Source organism: Natrix helvetica (assembly GCF_964273705.1).
Source record: "Natrix helvetica genome assembly, chromosome: 9".
Lineage (NCBI taxonomy): Eukaryota > Metazoa > Chordata > Lepidosauria > Squamata > Natricidae > Natrix > Natrix helvetica.
This window is the reverse complement of record NC_138560.1, coordinates 24,096,220-24,120,659: the sequence shown is the minus strand read 5'-3', so window position 1 is coordinate 24,120,659 and position 24,440 is coordinate 24,096,220.

Genomic DNA, 24,440 nt, shown 5'->3' with positions numbered 1-24,440 from the left:
AATTTTATTAAATTTATAGACTGCCCCCTCTCCCCAAAGGGACTCAAGCTTTGATGGGGAGGCACAAAGATGTTCATCTTCCAACATGTGAAGGAATGTCCCAAGGGTAAAGATTTATTCTCTCAAATACCCAAGGGCAGTACAAAAATCAGTGGGTGGAATCTTTACACAAATTGATCTGATTTCAAGATGAGGAATTTCTTGAATATGAATGTTATGAAGGCACTCAACAGCTTGCTTCCTGGAGTCATGGAAGGTCCACCACTGGATGCTTTCAAGCAAAGATTGGGACAATCAGTTGTTTGATGGTCTAAGGCAGGGTCTCCAACCTTGGCAACTTTAAGCCTGGTGGACTTCAACTCCCAGAATTCTAGGTTGGAAAGTTGTCTAGGTTGGAGATCCCTGGTCTAAGGATTCATGTCCTGAGCAGAATTCTGAGAGTTGAAGTCCTCCAGGCTTAAAGTTGCCTGGGTTGGAGTTCCCTGGTCTAAGGATTCGTGTCCTGAGCAGAAATTCCATTAGAGATTTCCAAGGTCCCTTTCAATTCTACGATTCTCACTACAGGGAGTCCTAGAGTTACATTCCTTTAATGAGCAGTGGAAGTTATGACAGGGCTGAATGAAAGGACAAGACGTGTCCCTGAAGTTATGGCCATGGCAGTGCTCCCGGGTCATATGAACAACATTAAGCGTGCTTGACAATCAGGTTGTGTTTACAATGGTTGCAGTGTCCTGGGGTCACACGATAGTCATTTGCGACCTACTCAGCTGGCTTCTAACAAGCAAAGTCAATTGGGAAGTCAGCAGGTGATGTCTCGCTTAGTAACCTAACTGCTTAATGACAACTTTTCTGGTCCCAAGTGTGGCAGCAATTCTGTTTAGATTTAGATCATTGCATCCTAGGCTTAAAGAGGTAAGTGTGATGTTTTGGGCTTTGGAGAAAGCACTTTTTTTGACCTGAGGACATTAACCAGATCAAGCCACCATGCCTTCCAGAATAATTGTCCCTCTGCCTCCTTGTAGTCTTACCTCACTAGCAATAGACAGCATCAGCAGAAATCCTTGGCAATCCCAATTTTAGTCCTTTTTCACATGACCTCGAATGCATGGCCCTCTCAGCCATGTTCTGGGACTTGGTGGCTTCTTATGGCAGACATGTTCCTTCTCCTAAGCCACAGCACCAAGGAGGAACCATGTAGCAGTTTCCCCCTGCTTTTTGGCGAGGTGTTTTATGCTCAGACCTGATGTTTCTTGGTCACTTTCCTTGCCCCGCAAGGGTTAACCTACAGAGTGCCTTATCTTGGTGTGTGGGGATGGTTGTGTGATATTTTGGCTCTTTGTCAAGGCCCTTAATATACACATCCACCTGTGTTGCCTTAGGTCCAATAGAAATAGAATCATAGGGCTGGTGGCTCTTAGCATTATAATCTCCCCTGCGTTGTTTTAAAGCACTATTTCTTAACCTTGACAAGTTTACGATGTGTGAACACCAGCCCACAGAATTCCCTAGCCAGCATGTTGGGAAGTTCTAAAGTGTTCTATTTTGCCTTTCAAAAAGGTTGTGCTTTCAGTCATAAATCTCTGTTCTATTCTATTCTATTCTATTCTATTCTTTGAATCTTTATGTTTTGCATCTAGCTTAACTTCAAGGGGATTCTTCCGATCCATCATTTAAACCAGAGTTGGGATTTCTTGGGCTGTGTACTCTACGCACTTTGGGCAGCCCTGCATTCATGAAAGGCAGATAAGAAAAGAACGAAATAAGATCTTCAATAAAGGACAGCAAGCAAACGTGCAGCTGCTGGGACATCACAGAAAACCCAACCTTTCTCAAGGCCACCCATGCCATGAAATGTGCATTGGTGCAAGCAGGAGGAAGGCAGGGGAGCTGTGCATGGGGCTATCGGCCGGTGTACTCCCTTGGGCGCTGTGGCTTGTTGAGAGCGATGCACCTCTGTAGCGCGGTCACTTGATGAATCCCTGACCAGAATATCAACTAGGGTGAGGGGTGGGGGGCCTCCTCCAGCAACTTGTTAGCAGAGTTGCCTGGACCAATGGCTCCCTGCCTTCCAGCATTCCTCTTTCTGCCTGGCTGCACTGGAGGATGTGCCCAGCGTTATCAATCAGATACAGCCTCCCCAGGAAAGACGCGGAGAGAGGCCTCTGGTGGTCACTTGGGACCTCCCAAGGCTCTGGATGGTATCACACCCCTCCAGATTGTGACCACCAATCATCAGTGCAAGGAGGATTTAACTGCCAATTGTCATCACTGGCTACTTGGGAAAACTGGGTGGCTTTCCCTGGCTCCCCCGCAACCCAGCCATGGGCCCCAAGAGAAGGGGCAACACATCTACAGAGGAATGATTGAGTCTGCCATCTGCACCTCCATAACTGTCTGGTTTGGCTCTGCAACCCAACAAGGCAGACACAGACTTCAACGGATAATCAGAACGGCAGAAAAACAATTACTGCCAACCTGCCTTCCTTTGAGGACCTGTATACTGCATTCGTCAAAAAGAGGGCTGTGAAAACATTTACAAACCCCTCGTATCCTGGACATAAATTGTTTCAAATCCTACTCTCAAAATGACATTATAGAGCACTACACACCAAGACAACTAGACACAAGAACAGTCCCCCCCCCCCAAATGCCATCACTCTGCTAAACAAGTAATTCCCTCAACACTGTCAAACCATTCACTAAGGCTGCATTACTATTACCATTAGTCTTCTCATAGTTCCTATCCTCATCTCCTCCCAGTTATGATTGCAGGACAGTGGTGGGTTCCTACCAGTGTGGACCAGTCCGGCTGAATCGGTTGTGGTTTGGCGGCCTGAATCGCTGGAACCAGCAGCGACCCAGGTCTGCCACGCCCCCAAACTGTTTCTACGCAGAGGCTTACCCTGTCAATGTTGGTGGGAGCGTTGTTTTCTTCTGCGTAGTTTCTCAATCCTAGCATTTATTCTGTTGATTGCTAGCAAGGAAGCATTCTGATCTTTTCCTTCTCTTTTTAGGTATTTCTTTGTCTCTTTTGAAAGGTATGTAAAACACGGTTTATCTCTATGTGCTATGCGCTCCATTCTGCCATTCAAGAAACCAGAGAAACACCTTCACTCCAAACTTAGTTTCTACTGTCTGGTCAGGATCACCCAAGGTTGAACACGGAGGGAGTCCTTGACTTAGGATCACAATTGAGGCAAGAATTTACATCGCCAAACAAGATAGTTGCTAAGTAAGTCATGCTTGATTTCATGACCTTTTTGTTTTACCATGGTTGTTGAACGAATCACTGCAGTTGTTCAGTGAATCACATGGTTGTTAAAAGAATTCAGCTCCGCCCCCTTTGACTCTGTCTGCCATAAGCCATCTGGGAAGCTTGCAAAGGGCAGCCTCGTGACTTCGATGCTACAACCACTGTAAATAGGTGCCAGTTGCCAAGTGCCTAAATGTTGATCACATGACTGTGGGGATTCTGCAGTGGTAGTAAGTGCAAGGACCAGTTGTAACCAGTGGTGAAATTCAAATTTTTTTTTTACTACTGGTTCTGTGGGCGTGACTTGGTGGGTGTGGTATGGCTTTGTGGGTGTGGCTTAGTGGGCGTGGCTTGGTGAGCATGTCAGGGGAAGGATACTGCAAAATCCCCATTTCCTCCTGATCAGCTGGGACTCGGGAGGCAGAGAAGAGATGGGGGCGGGGCCAGCCAGAGGTGGTATTTGCCTGGTCTCTGAACTACTCAAAACTTCTGCTACCGGTCCTTCAGAACCTGTCTGAACCTGCTGAATTTCACCCCTGGTTGTAACTCACTTTTTTCAGTGCTTGTGTAACTTGGAATCGTTACTAAACAAATGATTGTAAGTCAAGGACTTACCTGTACAATAATTAGACTCAGGTGAAAGTGGACTGGCTGCTGCATCTTCGCAGCAACCCTCCCTTCTAATAGTGATGGGATTGGCTTGTTTCCTCTTCTAAATGGATGGTACCATGATTGTTGAGCATGAGGATTGATCATTTTTTCACAGTGCTGTAGTAACTTCAAACCATGACTAAATGAACGGTTGTAAGACAAGGACTCCCTAAGTTCAGAAGTCATTGTGGTTGCAAGCAACTTCCTCCCAGCTGGGTCAGAAGAGAAGTACAGAGCAGTGTGGTGCAGTTATAGGTTGTCATAGGACCCGTTTCAGACCCTCGTTGCTAATGGGTGAACAGCAGGAGAAGTCATGTTCACTAAGTGTTTGTCTTTGTGTGCTAACACACAGAGTGATGCCCAGGACCTACTTCTTCCATGTATTTTAGCAATTAGCACTATGGTGTGAATTGCATTTTAAGACTTCCCATGCAAGTGTTCAGAGCAGAACAACAAAAATGATAAAGGGCCTGGAAGCTAGGTCATATGATGAGCGGTTGAGGGAGCTAGGCATGTCTAGCCCAGAGGTCTTCAAACTTGGCAACTTTAAGACTTGTGGACTTCAACTCCCAGAATTCTCCAGGCAGCAGAGCTGGCTGGAGAGTTCTGGGAGTTAAGTCCACAAGTCTTAAAAGTTGCCAGGTTTGGGGACCCCTGGCCGAGCCTATCAAAGAGCAGGATGGGGGGGATAGGATAACTGTCTTCCAGTACTTGAGGGGCTGCCACAAAGAGGAGGGGGTTGTCTGATTCTCCAAAGCATCAGACGGCAGGACATGAAGTAATAGATGGAAGATGATCAAAGAGAAATCCACCCTAGAACTCGGAATTTCCCAACAGTGAAAACAGTTAATCGGTGGAATGACTTGTCTCTGGAAGTTGTGGGTACTCCCTTGTCACTGAAGGTTTCCTAAAATAGATTGGACTATGACTGGCATGATATTGTTCCCTGCCTTGAGTAGATGTTGGACTAGAAGATTTCTAAGGTCTCTTCCCAATCCATGATTCCACGTTCTAAGTTCTAAACACTTTTATCAGATGGTTTCCAGCACGATTGAAGCTGAGAACCTCAACTCTTCTGGAGGGTGGGTTGCTGCCATCATGACTGCCTGTTCAGCACATACATGCGTACCATTTGCACCTAAAAAGATCCGTGCATGCGCACAACCTTAGAAAAGGGAAAAAAAATAGATTCCTGCAATGAAGATTTTTCTGCCCGTGCGCAGAACCCAAAATCAAGATGGCAGCAGTGGCGATAGAACCGGTTTGGGGGTGTGGAAGGCTGAGATACTACCTACCTGTCCGAACCAGTCCGAACCGGTAGGAACTCACCTCTGGACCATTCCCATATGGCACTGTTTCCTCAAGACCCTTGAGGAGGGCATGGGTTTTGTGAGGGGCTGCCCTTTCCCTATCCCTTCAACTATTTCCTGTCTCAAGACGACAAGCAGGCCTCTCTTTCATCCCAGGTGGAAAGCAGGAGTAGGAGCAATGTGGCAGAGGCCTCTTCCTTTCTCTTGGCATGTCCACCATCTTGGCTCGGTGAAAACATCTTGGAGAGCTTCAGCACCATCTGGAAAACATTGGAGGAACAGATGTCTTGAGTTGACGTCCCAAAGGATATTGAAGAAAATGCAACTGAAACCTGGATTCCTCCCAGGAATGAGTCCTTAAAGCTTACCATAAAAATCTGCATGCGAAGATGCCGTAGATAATCCATAACTTGCCACCCTTTCAGTCAGAAAGACAGAAGCAGAATGATGGCTTTCTGCTCTGAAGAGGTAGCTGGGACATGTCTGGCTATCCTAGTTGGGTATTTTTTTAAAAATGGGTGGCCTAATTAGGCACAATTAAGCCAATTGTGCCTCTGATGGACAACAGCAATTATGCCGTCTAGAAATGTTCTGCTTCAGAAAAGAGAACAATGTGTAATCAGGATCTGGCAGACGCACCATCCACTGCACTGAAATTTCAGGGGGGTTGTGGATGGCATGCGAACCCAGTCTGGATCCCACCAGATGTTGTCAGGGTTCCAAGTAACACCCCCAACGAAAGAAGACTCCGAGGTTAGCCATTCCTCAAAGTTCCATTTTATTAGAGATGGCATATTGCACATCTGGGAAAACCCAAATCTGAGAGTTCCGGGTTTTCCCCACCCAAAAGAAAGCCAAAGATCCATCCCCTGCACACACAAGTCCATCACGTGGTCCAATCATTTCAATGTCCCAACTAGAGACAACCCCCAGTCACTCCCATCCAGGTGCAGGCTGGGTGTCCTTGACTCCCATAGAAAAGAAAATTGTTATGGCTAATCCCCCCTCTCATTTTTCCCAGGTATTAAATGCGGCAGCCCTGAAGCTCCAACAAAAAAGATGGCTTTCCACCGCTCAGTTGAAAGGAAGGAAAAGAAGAAGAAGAGAGAAAGGAACACATTTCAAATTGCAGCATTTAGGAAGATGGCAATAGCTGTGAAAGTCAATACATTATTTCTACGGCTTCTTCTCAGGCAGAATCGTTTCCTCAGCCCATTGTCTCAGCCTGGGCCATGGCCTCCTCACGGCCTCCCTTGCAAGGCAAACCCCCCTGTTCAGGACCCCCTCCTCTTGACTTGCTTTCCAGCTCCCTGGCCAGCCCCTCTGCCTCCAGCCCCAAAGCACACAAAGAGAGGCCCCTCTCCTCTTACACCAGGAAGGCAGACTTACATACAATAGCAGAGTTGAAAGGGACCTTGGAGGTCTTCTAGTCCAACCCCCTGCCTAGGCAGGGAACCCTATACCGTTTCAGACAAATGGCTTCCCCTAGGGTGCCACCAGTGGCCAAGGCTACTTTGCAAGGCTGGCTGAAGAGCCATGACGTGGCTGTGGCCCAGGCTAAGAGACCACGGGGTGGGGAAGAACCGTTCCTGGCCAGCTCTCCAGGAACAGCAGTGAAAAAGGAGACTTTCCCAGCCGGGGAAGAAATGGGGCTCAGGAAGGGAAAGAACCAAGGGGAACTTTGTGTGGGAGGAGATTTTCAGTGCAGGGAAGGGGTCAGAGACACAGGCTCACCCAGCGACAGGACAGGGAGCTTGGGAAGAGTTGGAGACTGCATCTCCATGCTGGAGATAGTGTGCTCCATGTGTGGAATGGGCATCTTCCAAGGGCTTGGGTGGGGACAGTGGCGGATTAAGGCTCACTGGTGTCCTAAGCACTGACAAATCTTGGTGCGCCCCCCCCCCTTCATACATACTGTCCAAACGAAGCCAAACTTCATTGGGTTTTTTCTTTCTTTCACAACTTTGTGGTGCCCCCTTTGGGCCTGGTGTCCTAAGCAAATGCTTAGTCTGCTTCATGGTTAATACACCATTGCATGCATGCAGATATCTTTGCAAATGCCTCATAAAGTTTCCTTTGAATGGAGCTGGGCTTCAGGGACTTCACAATCACCTGTCCTTTTATTGACAGATTTGCTGTTGACTTTGGGAGCCCTGGTATCTATGATTTATCGCTTGGGTTTGTGTCTTCTGATTCATGATCAGAACTATGATCTATGACCTATCACTTTCTGGTTGTAGGTTATATTGAGAGCTTATGCACCAGAGAAGAATTCCTTGTGTCCAATCACATTTGACCAGTAAAGAATTTTATTCTATTCTATTTTTAAAAATTTCCCAGTCTAACCTATAGCCCTGGTAGTGCCCCATCCTGGTATTAAGCTAGCTGAACAGGCCAATAGTTTTGTCTGTAATCACTGAACAGGCGAAGAGGGCAACAGCTGCAGAGTTTGAATTAAGCTCTGCCCCACCGTCTAAATACAATGAACAGCTGAGCTGCTTTGCAGAGAGGAACTTAAAGACCCTGAAGTGGCTGAGGAGGGGAACGACCTTTGTGTCCTCCCCCTTCCCTTTCATTGCATAATGAGATTTCTGAAGGTGCCCTCACTACCCCCTTCCACCTTCATTTACCAGGGAGAGGAGACAGGTTCATGAGTTACTGAAAGGTAAGATGAAATTATTGAAGTCTGAAATTATTTACTTTGGGAGCCTATTAGATTGTTTAAATCTAACCTTGAAAAGGTAAAGGTTCTCCTTGCACCTACAAGCTAGTCGTTCCTGACCCTAGGGGGCGGTGCTCATCTCCGTTCCAAAGCTGAAGAGCCAGCACTGTCCGAAGGCAGGACTAGAACTCATTGTCTCCTGGGGATAGGCCCAAAGTCACCCAGCCAGTTTTCATGCCTAGGATTACAGGATTACAACTGATAGTCACGTCTGGCTGGGAAATTCTGAGAGTTGAAGTCCACCTATCTTAAAATAGCTAAAGTTGAGAAACATCCTCCTTAATCCAGACATTTCCCATTCAACAGAAACATTTGTAGGGTGGTGATATTTCCAGAAACGACACTAAAACGGGAACTGCGAGTCCTGTCCGGTTCCTTCGAAAGAGTTGCATTTGGAGAGCGCCAGGGTGGAAATCTAAAGCTGTTGCAGAAATCTAGACATGCCATGCAGGGTTGGTTCTGGCTGCCGCTACTGCCGGTTCGCTCAGGGAAACTCCCCATGCGCATGCGCAGTGCAACATAAATTTTGCGCAGAAGGCAGAAACAAGATGGCAGCACCGAGAGAACTGGTTTGGGGGCATGGCAGGCCTGGGTCGCTGCCGGTTCCAGCGACCCAGGCCACCACGTTATTAGCGGTTCGGCCAAACCGGTAGGAAACCCACCTCTGATGCCATATATGACAGTGGTTGGGATCGTTGCAAGGGTGTTTGGGAGGCCAGCAGCATCATGTTTAAAATTGGTTAAAAAGGAAAAAGAGACCCTTGTTTGCCCAAAATAGGGGGGGGGGGGAGAGCCATGGATGGGATGAGTCTTTTTCTTGGCATGATTTTCCAGGCAGCTTATAAAGCAGAGGTCCCCAAACTTGGCAACGTTAAGACTTGTGGACTTCAACTACCAAAATTCTGCGTGCATGCCACCCCCCCTTGCTGCCCCCCTGGCTTTCTTGGAGCCTGGGGAGGGCGGAAAATGGCCCAACATGCAAACCGAAAGTTCGGGAACAGACTTCCAGGTTGCGTGTTGTGCTGCTTTTCGCCCGCCGGAGGCTTTAGGAGGCTTACCTGAAGCCTCCAGGGGGGGGGGGGGCAGAAAATGGCTGAAAATAAAGGCTGAAAACGCCATGCATGCCCTCAGAAATGGCTCTGCGTACCACCTGTGGCACACGTGCTATAGGTTTGCCATCCCGGATTTAGAGCTTTCTGGGTGCCAGGATTCCCGATTTTGAAAGCAGCAGCTATTCTAGAGGCCATGGAGATGGATGACCTTAGGGAAAATATTCAGAAGGGCAAAAGCGCCCAGGAAAAGGAGACAGGTGTTAGGAAGAGCCTCAGTCTGGTTTCTCCCTGACTCATCAAAGTATAAGGGGGGGGGGGGGGAAATACATAAGCAGGATTTTGTTATGGGAGCCTCTCCCCATAAGGGTTTGTTTAGCCTTCCTGTAGAATTGGTTTCCTGACAGGTCTACCTCGCAGGGCTGTCAGCTATTCCCCCCACCTTCCTCCTTGCTTTCCTCCTAAACTCCCAAGGGAAAAAAGTAATCCTGACACACACAAACATTGTGAGGCAATCTTAAGAGAGGAGGGGAGTGAGTGAGTCAGTCTGCTTGTTCTGGGTTCCTGCTGAGCCCCTTTGAGTCACCGCGATTGCCATGGGTGGAGAATCTGTAGCCGCCAGGCCTTGCAGGTGTGGCAGGTTTGGGAGGAAAGGGCCCTGCGAGCTGCACCTTTGTGCAGGAGGTCCCAAAGGTGGTTTTTCAAAAGGCAGCTGGACTTTCTTGTGTGTGGGGGGGAGTTTCCTCCTCCTGAAAACGTTTCATTTCTCAGCCAAGAAGCTTCTTTGGTTCTGCTGAACTGAACTAAAGAAACTTCTTCTAGGATGAGAAGTGAAACATTTTCTTTTTTATAAATATAAAACGTTTTTTATTAGATAAACATTAAAAACATTGGACATAGTGCGACATTTCTGGCATACATGTTTTCATATAGTGATTGGATCTTACAACAATGGCATTTTCTATCCATTACATAGGTGTATGTAGTCAGCCAGATTCTGTCCGTTGATCCTTTCTATTATATAATTACTAACCATACAAATACATATCTGATTCCTACCTATCACACATTCTTAATACCCTATTTTCCAATTCTTAACTTGTCTGCGTTTTTCTGTCCCGGCCTTTTTCCCTCATTTCTAACCATCGTTACCATTTGTCCCAGATTTCGTCTCATGCTTCTCTTTGTGCTCTAGAGTCAGCCTGTCCATGTCTGTATCTTATTTATTATTTCTTGTTCCGAGGGAGTCTCTCTCTCTCTCTCTCTCTCTCTCTCTCTCTCTCTCTCTCTCTGGGAAGCTAAACATCTTCAAGGAAAAAAACCCCAAAGTCTAGTTGTCTTTTGAAAAAGCATCTTTGAGTGACCTGAAAGACTGAGACTCTCCATAGACACTTTTGGGTAGGAAGTTTCTTCCTAGGTTTGCAAATGGCAGGGTATGATGATAAAAGGCAAGATCAAGAAAAGGCAGGTCAATCCAATCCCATCTCCCCCTGTTTTTAATGTGTTCAATTTGCTCTGGTGGTCCACTTACCTCCTGCTCCCCATGTGACAAGTCCCATTTGCCCAAATCCCCTCCTTCCCCCCAGCATTAACAAAGAGCACAGCTGTTGCCTTTTGATTAGGTCCCTTTCCATTGTGATGTGGGGCAAGGTTTTGCTTCTTCAACCGCATGAGGACAGGCTACTTTGCACAGGCTCAGAGGCCCTGTGCGTATGAGATTCCATTGCAGGAAGGAGGCTGGTGGACCCTCTGCCTCCCTCCTTGGCCCTTCAGCCTGGACTTCCAAAGACCGCCTTCCTTTCCTTCCGCTTCCTTTCTCTGCCTTCCTGGAATTTGTACCCCTCCATATCTGTCTCTCTTCTGCAATCAGCTCCCCCTTTTCCCATCTGCAGGAAGAGGGGTGGGATGCGGCCACCATGGTAGGGGGTCTTGACGACAGCTGTTCCCATGGGAACCCGTTCCTCTGGTTTCCATGGCAACCATTCAGGGGCTTAGAAAGCTGCCTTGTCCCCCCTCGCTGCTCTCCATCCCCCTCCCCACCCTGCTATCAAAGAGGGCATCAAAAGCGATGCAGAAAGGGTTGGCCACGCTTGAGAGCTGGAAGACCTGTGTGTGTGTGTGTGTGTGTGTGTGTGTTTAGACGTCTAGGCAGCTCTGTCGTCAGTGGTCCTGGATTGGAGGAGGGAGGGAGGAAGGAAGGAAGGAAAAGCAACGGCTAGCAAGTTGAGGCCGGATCATGGCCAGGGCCAGGGTGGAGACAAACAGTGGCAAAGAGGAGGAATATATATATATATATGGGTTCCCTGAAGGAACCACAGATCAACACTCCTTTAGCAAAGGCGTAAAATGAACGCAATGGAGCAGCTGCAAAGCTCTGACCACTGGTGTGTGCTACCACCTTTTCACCAAGGCTTCTGTCTATTAATAAAAATGGGAGTTCTGATTTTGGGCTAGCAAAGACTAACTCGGTTCTCCACATACTGGGTGTGAAAGTATATTAAACAGGTACTCCTCAACTTACGACAGTTGCTTAGTGTTCATCTGAAATTATGACACAGCTCCCCAGGATTACTTATTACCAGGATTTGAAGTTACGATGGCCAGCCACCCCTCAGCCCTTAGCCACACGTTCGCAATTGGGATTGGGATTTACAATGCTTCCCCCCACCCAGAAACCAGCATTTTCTATTGGTTTCTGGCAAAAAAAACCCGCTCATTGCAGACAAGGGATTCACTTAACAATCGCCACAATAAAAGTTGTAAATTCAGTCATGGTCACATGGCACAGCTTACATAATTCTGGACTCAATTGTGGCTGTAAATCAAGGACCACCTGTATTAGCATGGTTAGACTGCAATACTGCCAGCTTAATGTTGACTCAGCCTTCCATCCTTCCGAGGTGGGTAAAATGAGGACCCTGATTGTTGGGGCCAATAGGTTGACTCTGTAAACTGCTTAGAGAAGGCTGTAAAAGCACTATGAAGCGGTATATAACGTGTTTCTCCCAAAATAAGACAGGGTCTTATTTTCTTTTGACCTCTGAAATAAGCACTTGGCCTTATTTTCGGGGAGGTCTTATTATTTTTGAGGTGCAGGAGGCGGCGAGTGTGGTCACCTTATGGCTGCTGCTGTGTTGCAATGTTTTTGTGGAGGACTTATTATCCGGGGAGGTCTTATTTTCAGGGAAACAGGTTTAAGTCGAAGTGCTATTGTTACTACATTTGTACTGTGATTATACCAATATTGGCACAGTTCATTAAACACATTGAATCTGGTCCCAGATTTGCACGATGACATCACCATAAAATAACCAGAGCCTGGTTTGGGGAAAAAAAAGCCTTTTGGCCTTCAAGGAGACCCTCCCATTTGACCAGAGGTCTTCAAACTTGGCAACCTTAAGACTGGTGGACTTCAACTCCCAGAATTCTCCAGCCAGCTCACTGGAGAATTCTGGGAATTGAAGTCCACCAGTCTTAAAGTTGCCAAGTTTGAAGATCTCTGCATTTGACCCTTGGAGAGAGGAGGGCCTCACTCAGCCCATAGGGCAGGGGTGTCCAAACTTGGCAACTTTAAGACTTGTGGACTTCAACTCCCAGAATTCCCCAGCCAGCTCTGCTCTGCTGGGTGGGGAATTCTGGGAGTTGAAGTCCACAAGTCTTAAAAGTTGCCAAGTTTGGACACCCCTGCCATAGGGCATCACAGTGGCAGTACCAGTCTTGGGTTCCTCAAGATCATGTACAATATGACTCTGAAGAGCTGCCTTGAGTTGTTTGTGCAACTGCAGACATTTGCCCAGAGCTGCCCAACCAACTCCCCTTCAGCTGCTCACCCGATCCCAGAGAGAAGATCGGCAGAGAGCAAGGACAGAAGAACTCAAGGATTTGGAATCATGTTCTCCTGGTGGATCAGTTTCCAGGACCAGCCAAGAAGAGGTGGGAGATGTCAAAGCCCAGGCATTGCTTACCTTAATGTAAAGGTATGGGTGGTGCAGGAAGGGCTCCCCAGGTTCTGGTTGGGTGGGAGCTCTGCTGTTCTTGCAGCAAAGCGGGGCAGCAGCAGATGCTTTCAAAGTAATAGAGGGGATAAAATTTTATTTTGGTCATCCCAGCATAGGATCCTGGGGAATAGAATAGAATAGCAGAGTTGGAAGGGACCGTGGAGGTCTTCTAGTCCAACCCCCTGCCTAGGCAGGAAGCCCTATACCATTCCAGACAAATGGCTATCCAACATCTTCTTAAAGACTTCCAGTGTTGGGGCATTCACAACTTCTGAGGCAACTTCTGTTCCACTGATTAATTGTTCTAACTGTCAGGAAATTTCTCCTCAACTCTAAGTTGCTTCTCTCCTTGATTAGTTTCCACCCATTGCTTCTTCTGCTACACTCAGCTGCCTTGGAGAATAGTTTGACTCCCTCTTCTTTGTGGCAACCCCTGAGATATTGGAACACTGCTATCATGTCTCCCCTAGTCCTTCTTTCTATTAAGCTAAACATACCCAGTTCCTGCAACCGTTCTTCATATGTTTTAGCCTCCGGTCCCCTAATCATCTTGTGATTGACACCCAACTCCCAATTTCATGGCTTTTCTCCTCCAAGGAGTCCTTGAGTGGGGCGAGAGGGAGACACACACTTGGGCAAGGTCTGAGAGCCACCAGCTAATTTTTGCCAGGTTTTCACAAACCTAACCCGTCGGTCCTTGAGGCCCCTGGCCTGTCTTGGCCTTCTGCTGCTGGACTGAGCCCAAGCAAGACTCATCGCTGAAAGAGCCACAGCTCGCCATGTCTCTTAGCAAGGGGCAGCCAAGGAAGCAAGCGCCTGCAGTGCTTGGAAAGGTAAAGAGACCCTGGGCTCTAATGGCAGCGAAGAGCTATATTTAGCAGGAGGCTGGCAAGTGGGAGGAGAGCAGGTTGGCTGGAAAACGGCGGAGTTGTGATGCTGCTCTCGGAAACTCAAAGCAAAGCAAAGCAAAGCCTGGATTGGTGAGAAGGCAGAGGTTCATCTACACCTGTGATGGCAAACCTATGGCACACGTCCCACAGGTGGCACAGGGGACCATCTCTGAGGACACGCGAGCCCTTGCCCTAGGTCAGCTGCAGTGTACATGCACACGCTGGCCAGCTGATTTTCAGCCTCCGAAGGGCCGGGGAAGCCATTTTCACCCTCCCCATGCTTCAGGAGGTGGGGGAGTCGTGCATGCATGCAGAGGTGGTGCAGCGGGGGGTCATGTGTGCATGTGCAGGGGGGGATTGAATTATGGGTATGGGCACACATGTGCTACTGCATGCACACATACACTTCCGGCACCGGAGCCAAAAAGTAGCCATCACTGATCTACACCCTTCTTCTATTCCCGGGGCAGATGGTGCTTGGAGGTCCAGCAACTGAGAGTCCTGCCAACATTTCTCCTAACCACTCTGACTTGCACAGGAGCCCAACTCTAAAAGCGCCGGTGCAAGGGGTGCCCAACCTTGGCCGCTTTAAAGCCTGCTTTTAAAATTCAGGAGGAGATGCACACTTGAGCAGCTGAAGGTTTGCACGCTTCTATAATTGGCATGGTCGCCCCTAGTGCAGGGTTATCCAGCCATGGCCACTTCAAGACCCGTGGATTTCAACTCCTCCTGGCTGGGGAATTCTGGGAGTTGAAATCCACAGGTCTAAAAAGTAGCCATGGATGAATACCATGCCAACTGCAGAAGCGTGCAAATCTTTAGCTCCTCGGGTGTGCATTTCATTCTGAATTTTAAGAGCATTATTAGATCGAATGGTTTAATTGGCAAATCAGTGGGGTCTCGGCTTGGGAGCCTTCAATGGAATCAGGGCTGCTATTAAAACCCAAGGTGCCCTTTATCTGGGCAAGGATTTCCTTTGCTGATCAGAGGAGTCTGGGAGGGAGAACAGAGGGTCTTCCTATATGGAAGCACAGAAACTGACTTGGTTGTAACTGGCTAGTTGGCTGGCTGGCAGAGAGTAGGGCCGATTTACAGGAGAAATGCAGGCCAGAGCCAGTCGACCATCTGTGGTCTTCCCTGCAACAATTCACTTCAAGAGTTACGGATTCCAACAAAGACATTGCAGGGTCTTCCTGTGTGTCTTCTCACCGGCACTTTCCAAAGCATGCATTTCTCCAAATATGGAGGCTGGTTGGATAAGGAAGGGAGAGGGGGTCTTTGCTTGTTTCGGCCAGTCCTGAAAACCCACCCGTTAAAAGGGAAACAGCTTTTGATTAAGGGACTTTGCTCTGGTGAAAATGAAATGCTAGCTCTGAAACAGTCAGCTTCGGTTTTTAACACAGACAATTCCTCTACAAAAACAATCTACTACTATGATCTCTCAACCACCACTAGGAGGCTTGTTTAAAAAGGAGAGGGAGGAAAAGACAATTATCTACCAGGAGAGACTGGACTCTAAGCTGCCACAAGGCGCTGTTGATCTAAGAGAAAATGGGGTGCAACCCTCTCTATGAACCCAAAGAGTGTTACGGTCTTATGCTGCCCTCCCCATCCATCTTCTTCCTTGCAGCATCTCATGCAGTTAATCCAAAAGAGACGTGTATTCTGGTAGGCTGAGCAGATGTCAAGGTGGAACATGTAGCTGAATTTTCCTGTGCATGGGTCCAGAGTCTGACTGAAGACCATGAGTCAGAGAAGATCCTTGTGAGCAATTTCTAGCTCCAAATTCGGCATGAGGATACCTTTTTCCTCCAAGCTGGCAATAAGCATAATGGTTTCCCCTCCAGGCTTTCCCACAGTCTGGCCTTCTGCTACCCCATCCGAGGGTGCAGGACGCATCATCCCAGGCAGGGTTCCAAATTCAGTTGAAGAACGGGTCTGCCTGCTCAAGCAACGAGGGATCCTTTCTCCGCCCTCCTTGCCTCAGGCTTGGCCCAGCACCAGAGATTCCCAACCCCCCCTCTAAAAAAAAGGCTTTTAATTATAAATGCTCATCTGGGGAAAGCAGCCAGGAGCGAGTCGGGAAATCCACGGACAGAAACTGGCAGCTGTGCCTCCGAGCGCCTCTGGGTCTTGCTGCCATAGTGGGAACGACGTGCCAGATCAAGCACAAGGTTCTGACACGTCTGTCTGGGAACGAGCAGCAGCTCTCCGTGCAGGCTCTCGCAGGCAATCTACGGCGGCCCCAGTAAGGCCTGTCACGTCTGCAAGCCTCCCTCGGGAGGCTGGTCGGGGCAGGGCAGGCAGAGGGTTGTGCCCTGCCACTGGCAAGGATTCGGCCGAGAGACTGCAAAGCTGAAGCCTGGTGGTGCGCCTGGAGTCTGCTCTGAATGCTGGCTGTGGTTTCTCCGTGGGGAGAGGAGCTGCTGCCACGAAACAAGAGGCAGGGTCTTTCTCATCTGCCCATGAGCTGCACTGGGGCACTGAAAGCCAAGGGGGAGGAGGGCGCAACCTGTTTCTCACCAGCTGGGGCAGTGAAACCCACTCGCAAGCTTCATGGCAGAAGGCGGCGGCCAGCCTCGGTCTCCCTCCTTGCCACCTGCCACGCTAGTCCTGGCTGATGTTGATCTGGCATGAGCAACCGGGAATCTCTGCCAACTGCCTAGCAGGGTGGCAGCAGTCGCTTGCTGATAAAGCTTGCTATCTGGCAGTGCCATCTGGGACAAGAAATTGCAGGGATGGCATCCTGAAGCATGACTGGATTTTGATGTCGGAGGCCTTCTCTCCGTTTTTGTATCCGTCCCCACATCCCTCCCCACTAGTTCTCCCAGCCTTAGCCACGGCTCTGCAGAGACCCCATGCTCCTGGGCCCCTCCCTCTTCCAGGGCTTGGCACAATGAAAGCCTCCTCCACCTCTGGGCGCCTTACAGGAGCAGAAACAAAGCTCTGCTGCCCTCTAGTGCCAGCACCTAGGAGCGCTTTCCAGCAGGCAAGCATGGTCTTGCTCCATGAATGCAAACAGATGACTGGGGGCAGTTTTCCAATGTTAATATGGAAGCTTCCATATTAACAGAACAGAACAATAGAGTTGGAAGGGACCTTGTAGGTCATCCAGTCCAGTCTCTTCTTGAAAGCTTCCAGGGATGAAGCTCCTACAACTTCCGAAGGCAACTTCTGTTCCATTGAATATAGAATCCCACAGTTGCAAGGGACCTTGTAGGTCACCTAGTCCAAACCCCCCCCCCCCCGCCCCCATCCAAGCAGGAGACCCTACACTATTTCTGACAAATGGCCTCCAGGGATGAAGCTCCCACAACTTCAGAGGGCAACTTCTGTTCCATGGATTGATTGTTCTGTCAGAAAATGTCTCTTTATTTTTAGATTGAACCTCTCCTGGGTCAGTTTCCACTCTTAAATGAGTTTGTTCCAAGCAGCTCCCCTTCTGCCTTCTATACCCTTGATCACAGGGCAACTACTACAGGTAGTCCTCGACTTATGATGATAATAGAGTCCAGAATTATGACCATGTCATGATGGTTGTTAAGTGGGTCATCGTATGACTGCCCAATTTTCCTGCCTTTTTTTAATGTTGGTTGTTAAATGAACCCATTGTTTCAATGGGCATTTTGAAACAATTGCTGAATGCCCAAAACGCAACATGATGCAGGGTGGAAGTGGGGATTGCCATTAGAACTTCAAATCCAAGTCATAATTCCCTTGGGGGAGGGGGGGGATCAGGTAGAACGTCAAACAGTTGCTATGGGAATGGTCATATATTGAGGACTATCTGTATAGGTTGAATTTTGATGAAGAAAAGCTAGAGAATGTTTTAGCCCTGATGAAAGGTAATGGAGTGGGGGATAAAACAACTTGATGTCCATGTCCCTGAGGATGTACTTAAAGACACAGGGAGTGGTCAAGATTGGTTTTCAAGGTGTTCAATCAGACTTTGGATAAAAGCTTGTCAAGGAAGCTTTGATTTTGATTCCTGCAAAGTTGGGACTTCTTGACCCCTGAAGAACCTGCTAACATTAGGATTCTGGTTTGATTTCAAAAGCTGTGTCATATTAGCCTGGCTAAGACGCTGAGCCTGTCGATCAGAAAGGTCAGCAGCTTGGTGGTTCGAATCCCTAGCGCCGTGTAACTGAATAAGCTCCCGTGACTTGTCCCAGCTTCTGCCAACCTAGCAGTTCAAAATGCAAGTAGAAAAACAGGAACCACCCTTGGTGGGAAAGTAACAGCGCTCCATACGCCTTCTGAGTTTAGTCATGCCAGCCACATGACCACGGAGACATCTTTGGACAGCTCTGGCTCTTCTGCTTTGAAACGAAGATGAGCACCGCCCCCTAGAGTTGGGAACAACTAGCACATATGTGCAAAGGGAACCTTTACCTTTACCTACACAGGGAATCCTTGCTTAATGATCATCCTGCTTGAAACTACAGCAGTGCTAAAAAAGTAGCTTTACAACCGGGCTGCACAATTATGACGATGACAACATCCCTGTGATTGCGGTTTGGGCCTTTTGCTGCAGGCAGGTGGTTATGACCAGTAGTATCCCACAATCCCATGATCACATTTGCAGGCTTCAAGCAGCTTCTGACAAGCTGGTTCAAAGTCACCAGTGAAATAGCAAATTGCAGCCACTTGATGTCTCACTTAATGGATAGGCGAGGACTCACTAAATAACTGAATGAGAAGTGATATGCTAAATTTGTCACATGATTCTTGCTTGAGGACTGCATTACTTAGCATGAATCGGGGATGGGAAGCAATGTGTTCAGTTTGTTCTCCTTCCTCTGGGGCACCAGTTCCAGTCACTGTTGATGATGGAGAGGTGCTGACCATAGTCTTTATTTTTGGGGGTGCTGCACAACTCAATCCTTCATTGGTTAGGAATGAGGCATCTGCAGCTTTATATACCAATCACCGGGACCTGACGGGTTACATCCCAGAGTTCAAAAGGAGCTGGCAGATGTCATCTCAGAACCACTGCGCCACATCTTTCAAAAATCCTGGAGCACCAGAGGACTGGAAAAGAGCTGATGTAGTTCCCATCTTCAAAAAAAAGGAGGGGAGGATGAACGGACCCAGGAAACTACAGACCAATCAGCCTAACAGCAATACCTGGGAAGATACTGGAAAACATTAAAAAACAGATCTGCCAACATCTAGAAACAAGTGTAACTAGAAATCAGCATGGGTTTGTTAGAAACAGATCATGCCAAACCAATCTTATTTCATTTTTCAACATAGTGACTAAATGAGTAGGTCAGCAAAATACTGTGGACATAATAGACTTCAGCAAGGCATCTGACAAAGTAGACCACAGCCTACTTCTTGGTAAGCTAGAAAAAAGTGGGATAGATAGCTCAACTACCAGATGGATTCGCAACTGGCTGACAAACCATACTCAATGGGTCTAAGTCTACATGGAGAGAAGTAAGCAGTGGGGTACCACAAGGTTCCATCTGAGGCCCAGGACTCTTCAATATCTTCACAAACGACTTAGATGAGGGAATAGAAGGGGAAGTTACCAAATTTACAGATGACACTAAGCTGTCGGGAATAGCTAACACCCTAGAAGATAGGCTCAAGATGGATCTTGACAGACTTGAACCCTGGGCCCTATCTAACAAAATGAAATTCAATGTAGAGAAAAGTCAAGTCTTACACTTAGGCAAGAAAAACCAGAAGTACATATATAAACTGGGTGAAACCAGGCTTAATAGTAGTGACTGTAAGAGGGATCTCTGAGTCTTAGTGGACAAATAGGAGCCAGCAGTGTGTAGTGGCAGCCCAAAAAGCCAATGCATTCCTAAGTTGCATTAACAGAGGGATACAATCAAGATCAAGTGAGGTACTAATACCACTCCATAAAACGCTAGTAAGACCACACCTAGAGTACTGCATCCAGTTTTGGTTGCCATGATGTAGAAAAGATGTTGGAACTCTAGAAAGAGTGCAGAGGAGAGCAGCCAGGATGATGAGGGCACTGGAGGCTAAAACAAACGTCTGTGACAGCATGGGTAGAGTACAACGGCCTTTAGTTCAATCCAAGCAGAACCGAGTGATTTGGGTGTGTGGACCATCTGATGCCAGGAACCTTCCATGGTTAGTCTTGTATTGGGGGGGGGGGGTGTGCCTCAGACCAAGTATGTAAATGGGGGGGGGGGCTCTCCTGGATTCACAATTTCTGCTTAAAGAGCAGTTGCCACTGGATGAGCCTTTGCACAACTTCAGGCTGGGCTCCAGCTGGGCCTGTTCCTGGACCAGAGGCGGCTGCTTATTGTCACTCACTCCCGTGTGGCCTCTCATCTGGACCACTGCAATGCGCTCCACTCGCGAGCTGCCTTTTAAAGAGCATCCAGAGGCTCCAAATTGTGGTTATTCTGCAGAGGCAACATCCTTATTCTGTGAACTGAAGCGGTGCTTCTGGGGTTGCTTCCTGCCTTTAGAGCTTTTCATGGCTTAGGGCAGCGATGGCTAACCTTTCATGTCACCCTGTGCCAACCTGCGTGCAGGAAATGGCACACAAAACCACCACCCCCGGACTCGCTGGCCTTCACAGAGATATTGAATGACCAATATCTGGCAGCAAAGGTATCTCGCTGCCCACACATGGTAGGATGGGAGGGCAGAGTTGATTCAGGAAAGGAGGGGAACTTCAAGCTGTGGTAGAAGGTATTGTCTGAGTCCTGATAAATTAGACTATGTAAGAAAAATACCTGCCCATACCTTAGAGCAGTGATGGTGAACTTTTTTCTTACAGCGTGCCAAAATTGCGCTGGCGCATGCTATCACACACACCCAATCTCCCTACCCACCTGCGCAGGCACGCACGACCCCTCCCCAGACTCAGGAGGCTTTACTAAAGCCTGGAGGGCAAAAATGGTCCCAATGGCCCAACCAAAAGTTGCGGAACGAACTTCCAGTAAGACCAATGGGCTCGTTTTTCTCCCTCCTCAGCCTCTGGGGGGTGAAAACAGACTCGCCTAGCCCTCCGGAAGGGCGAAAAATCAGCTGGCCGGTGTGCCCATGCGTGCTGGAGCAGAGGGCTTGCGTGCCACCAAATATGGCTCCGCGTGCCACCTGTGGCACATGTGCCATAGCTTCGCCATCAGGGCCTTAGCTGTGTGTAAGAAAAAGCCCGTAGCGTTCTTTCTCAACACTCTCGTCGTATTGCCCTTCCTTCCAAGGCATGTTTGTTTCCTGATGTTGCCTCCTTGAAAAGCTGCAAGCTATAAATACAACTTCCTCTTTTGCTACACTTCTAGCAAGAGGCTCATTTCTGTCACTGCAGAAAACAAAGCAGCCGCAGGGCAGGATGAGGAAACGCAACCACAAAGCCCAGAGGCTGGGATTATTTTAATTACCTTGGACGTAAACTAAGGCTCAGCTGCTGCAGACGACACCCCCCCCTTTTTCTTTTGCCAACATCCATCAGCAATTGGCTGCGTCCCTGCTTTTGTTTAGAAGCCACTTCGGAAAGAAGCTGCCACGGCGGAACTTTGCCATCAAGGCAAAATCTCCCCCTTGCTTGGTTTGCCAGATGCCTTTTGCCGATGCTCACTCGGCAATAAGACGACCAAGATGTGACTCAATACCCACAGTCCTCAACTTACAGCAACTGAGCCCACAATTGCTGTTGTTTAAGCGAGGCAGTTTTGCAATCTTTCTTGCCAGAGTTTTTCAATGAATCTGTGCGGTGAGGATTGCAGGGTGAATCTGGCTTCCTCATTGAGCAAAAGGGACCCTCCAAAACTGCCATAACTACCTGCCAGTTGCCAAACGCCGGAATTCTGATCACGTCACTACCGTAGGGATGCTGCAACAGTCATAAGTGTGAAAAACGGTCATAAGTTATTTTTTCAATCCCCTTGTAACTTCAAAAGTTACTAAACAAAAAAGTTGTAAGTCAAGGACTACTTATACCAGGGGTGTCCAAACTTGGGAACTTTAAGACTTGTGGGCTTCAACTCCCAGAATTCCCCAGCCAGCATGGCTGGCTGGGGAATTCTGGGAGTTGAAGTCCACAAGTCTTAAAAGTTCCCAAGTTTGGACACCCCTGACTTATACCATTGGTTTGGGGGGGGGGGGGGGGACAAACCACAATGGTGTAGATTTGTGTTTTTCAACCTTCAATGCTTTAAGAGGTGTGGATATTAACTCTCAGAATTCCCCAGCTACACATGAGGAATTCTGGGAATTAAAAATCCACACTTCCTATAATTACCAAGTTTGAGAAACGCTGCTCTACAATCTACTCAGGATGCACAAATGTACCCCACAGAATGTTTCTGGGAGCCGTTAGAAGTTCCTTTGTGCTGTAAAGATAAAATTCTAGATCAGGGGTCTCCAACCTTGGCAACTTTACGACTTGTGGACTTCAACTCCCAGAATTCCTCATGTCTGGCTGGAGAATTCTGGGACTTAACATCCACACCCCTTAAAAACATCGAAGGTTGAAAAACACCAATCTATTGTGGGGGGGTTTTCAAGCCAATGATGCAGGTATCCATGTAATCCTTAATCATGGCTGACTGAGGAATTCTGGGAATTGAAATCCACACGTGGTACAGTTGCCAAGGTTGGAGGCCCCTGCCCAAGAGCTTCCTTCCTTATAGTTCAGCATAGCCTGCTGAACTACAGCCCAAAGCCTTTCAGCAAAAGGATCCTGAAGCAACAGGTAGTGAAGAAAAATCTACACTGTTAGCTTTGCCCCATTTATATCTCAAATTCTGGGCTGTTTCTTTACAAGCATCCTTGTCTGATGAGAAGAATGTCTAAGGTGTTACTTCAAAGGCAGGGAATACCTTTCGTAGCTGCCAGTTGTGCTCTCTCATCAGTAGGGAAAAACAGGCAGGTCCCGTGGCTATCAGCAGATTTAGACATAGGACTTCCTGCACAGGATTATGCCCAGAACCATCAGGAAAGGATAAACCACCCTAAACCAATGAAAATTTTGCTACATGTGATTTGTTTTAAAAATACGCACAAGGGCGTTTGCTGTGGTGGACAGGGAGATGCTCATTAAGAGTATTCTATGGGTAGTTTCACTCTCTTACAGATAATAAGATCAAGTGGGTCCTTTGGAGATTTTGGGTTTTTTCAGATACGTATCTGAATAAGCAGTGTCAAACCCAGCACCTCTATGACTCTACAGCAAGGAACAATCCTGGAGTGCAACAACATTAAGCCCTATTGTGGCAAAAAGGAGGTTGTAAAATCAGGTGAGACTACTACTGCCTTGCTTAGCAACAAAAATTCTGGTCCCAACTGTCATCCTAAGTCGAGGACTCTCTGTCCAATTGGAAGAATCACTACAACCCATTCCTTCCTCCCTACTTACCTCCCGAACATGAATGCTGGTTTTGAAAGACAATCACATCTGATCCCATGAAAAGTGCTCTCTTCCAATTTTGAAGTACTTTTGGTAGCACTCTCTCCTGAATGTCTTTTAGAAATCGTAGGGCAGTCGAACTCTGAGTGACCGAGACCATGGCTCTTAAAAAAATATCTCTTTGTACTTTTCTTAGCAAATGAAGCTGGCAAAACAGTCCATACCTTTAACACAGAAGTGTCCAACCTTGGCAACTTGCGGACTTCAACTTCCAGAATTCCCCAGCCAGCCTGAAGTGCACGGGTCTTAAAGTTGGCAAAATTGGACAGGCCTGCCTTAACATAAAGACCAAGCAGTGAAAAAGCACTTACAATAGGTCACCAACCGTGTGCAAATACAGAGGCAGGAGATGTTCAGACAGACTTCACCCGGCCCATGACTCCACTGCTGAGAAACACTGCCCTGCAATGTACTCTGGATGCACAAATGTACCCCACAGAATATTTCCAGGGGTCTCCAACCTTGGCAGCTTTACAATTTTACTCAGGATTCCCTTAGGAAGTGTGCAATGCACAAGAGATGGCCTGGAGGAAATCAGCTGGCCAGCATCTGGGGCTCACCCCAGCACCGACAGTGAGACCATGACTGGAATAGAAGTTAGCAATGGCTATTAGACTCACCTTTTGTCCATTATCTGGCCGGCCACAGAAGGAAGTGGATGATGGGCTAGAGAGACTTTGATCTGACTCAGTAATGTCTTATGCTCTTTGAAAAATAGGACAGGAAAGATTTGACTGGCAAGAAGTTCCCCACTGCTTTCCCTGCCTTTATATTTCTTCATTTTTAACCGCTGATAGGACAGCTTCAGTGCAAGGGTGCTCCGTCTATAGCAGCGGTGTCCAAACTTGGGAACCTTTAAGACTTGTGGACTTCAACTCTCAGCATTGGCTGGGGAATTCTGAGAGTTGAAGTCCACAAGTCTTAAAGGTTCCCAAGTTTGGACACCCCTGGTCTATAGCCATATAAGGCCTTTTTCCTGCACACAAAGGTTCTTATTTCAAGCAAATGCGGCACAGGAAGTATTATCCAATCCCTGAAGAGTGTGCATGTGACCTTAGTTAATTCTCACCCCTTGTGGTTTTATAAAACTTTTCATTAACATTTATTAGTCAGAAAAGATGCTGCCAAACTCCGAGTGTTATATACCTCCTTTCCCTCCCACTC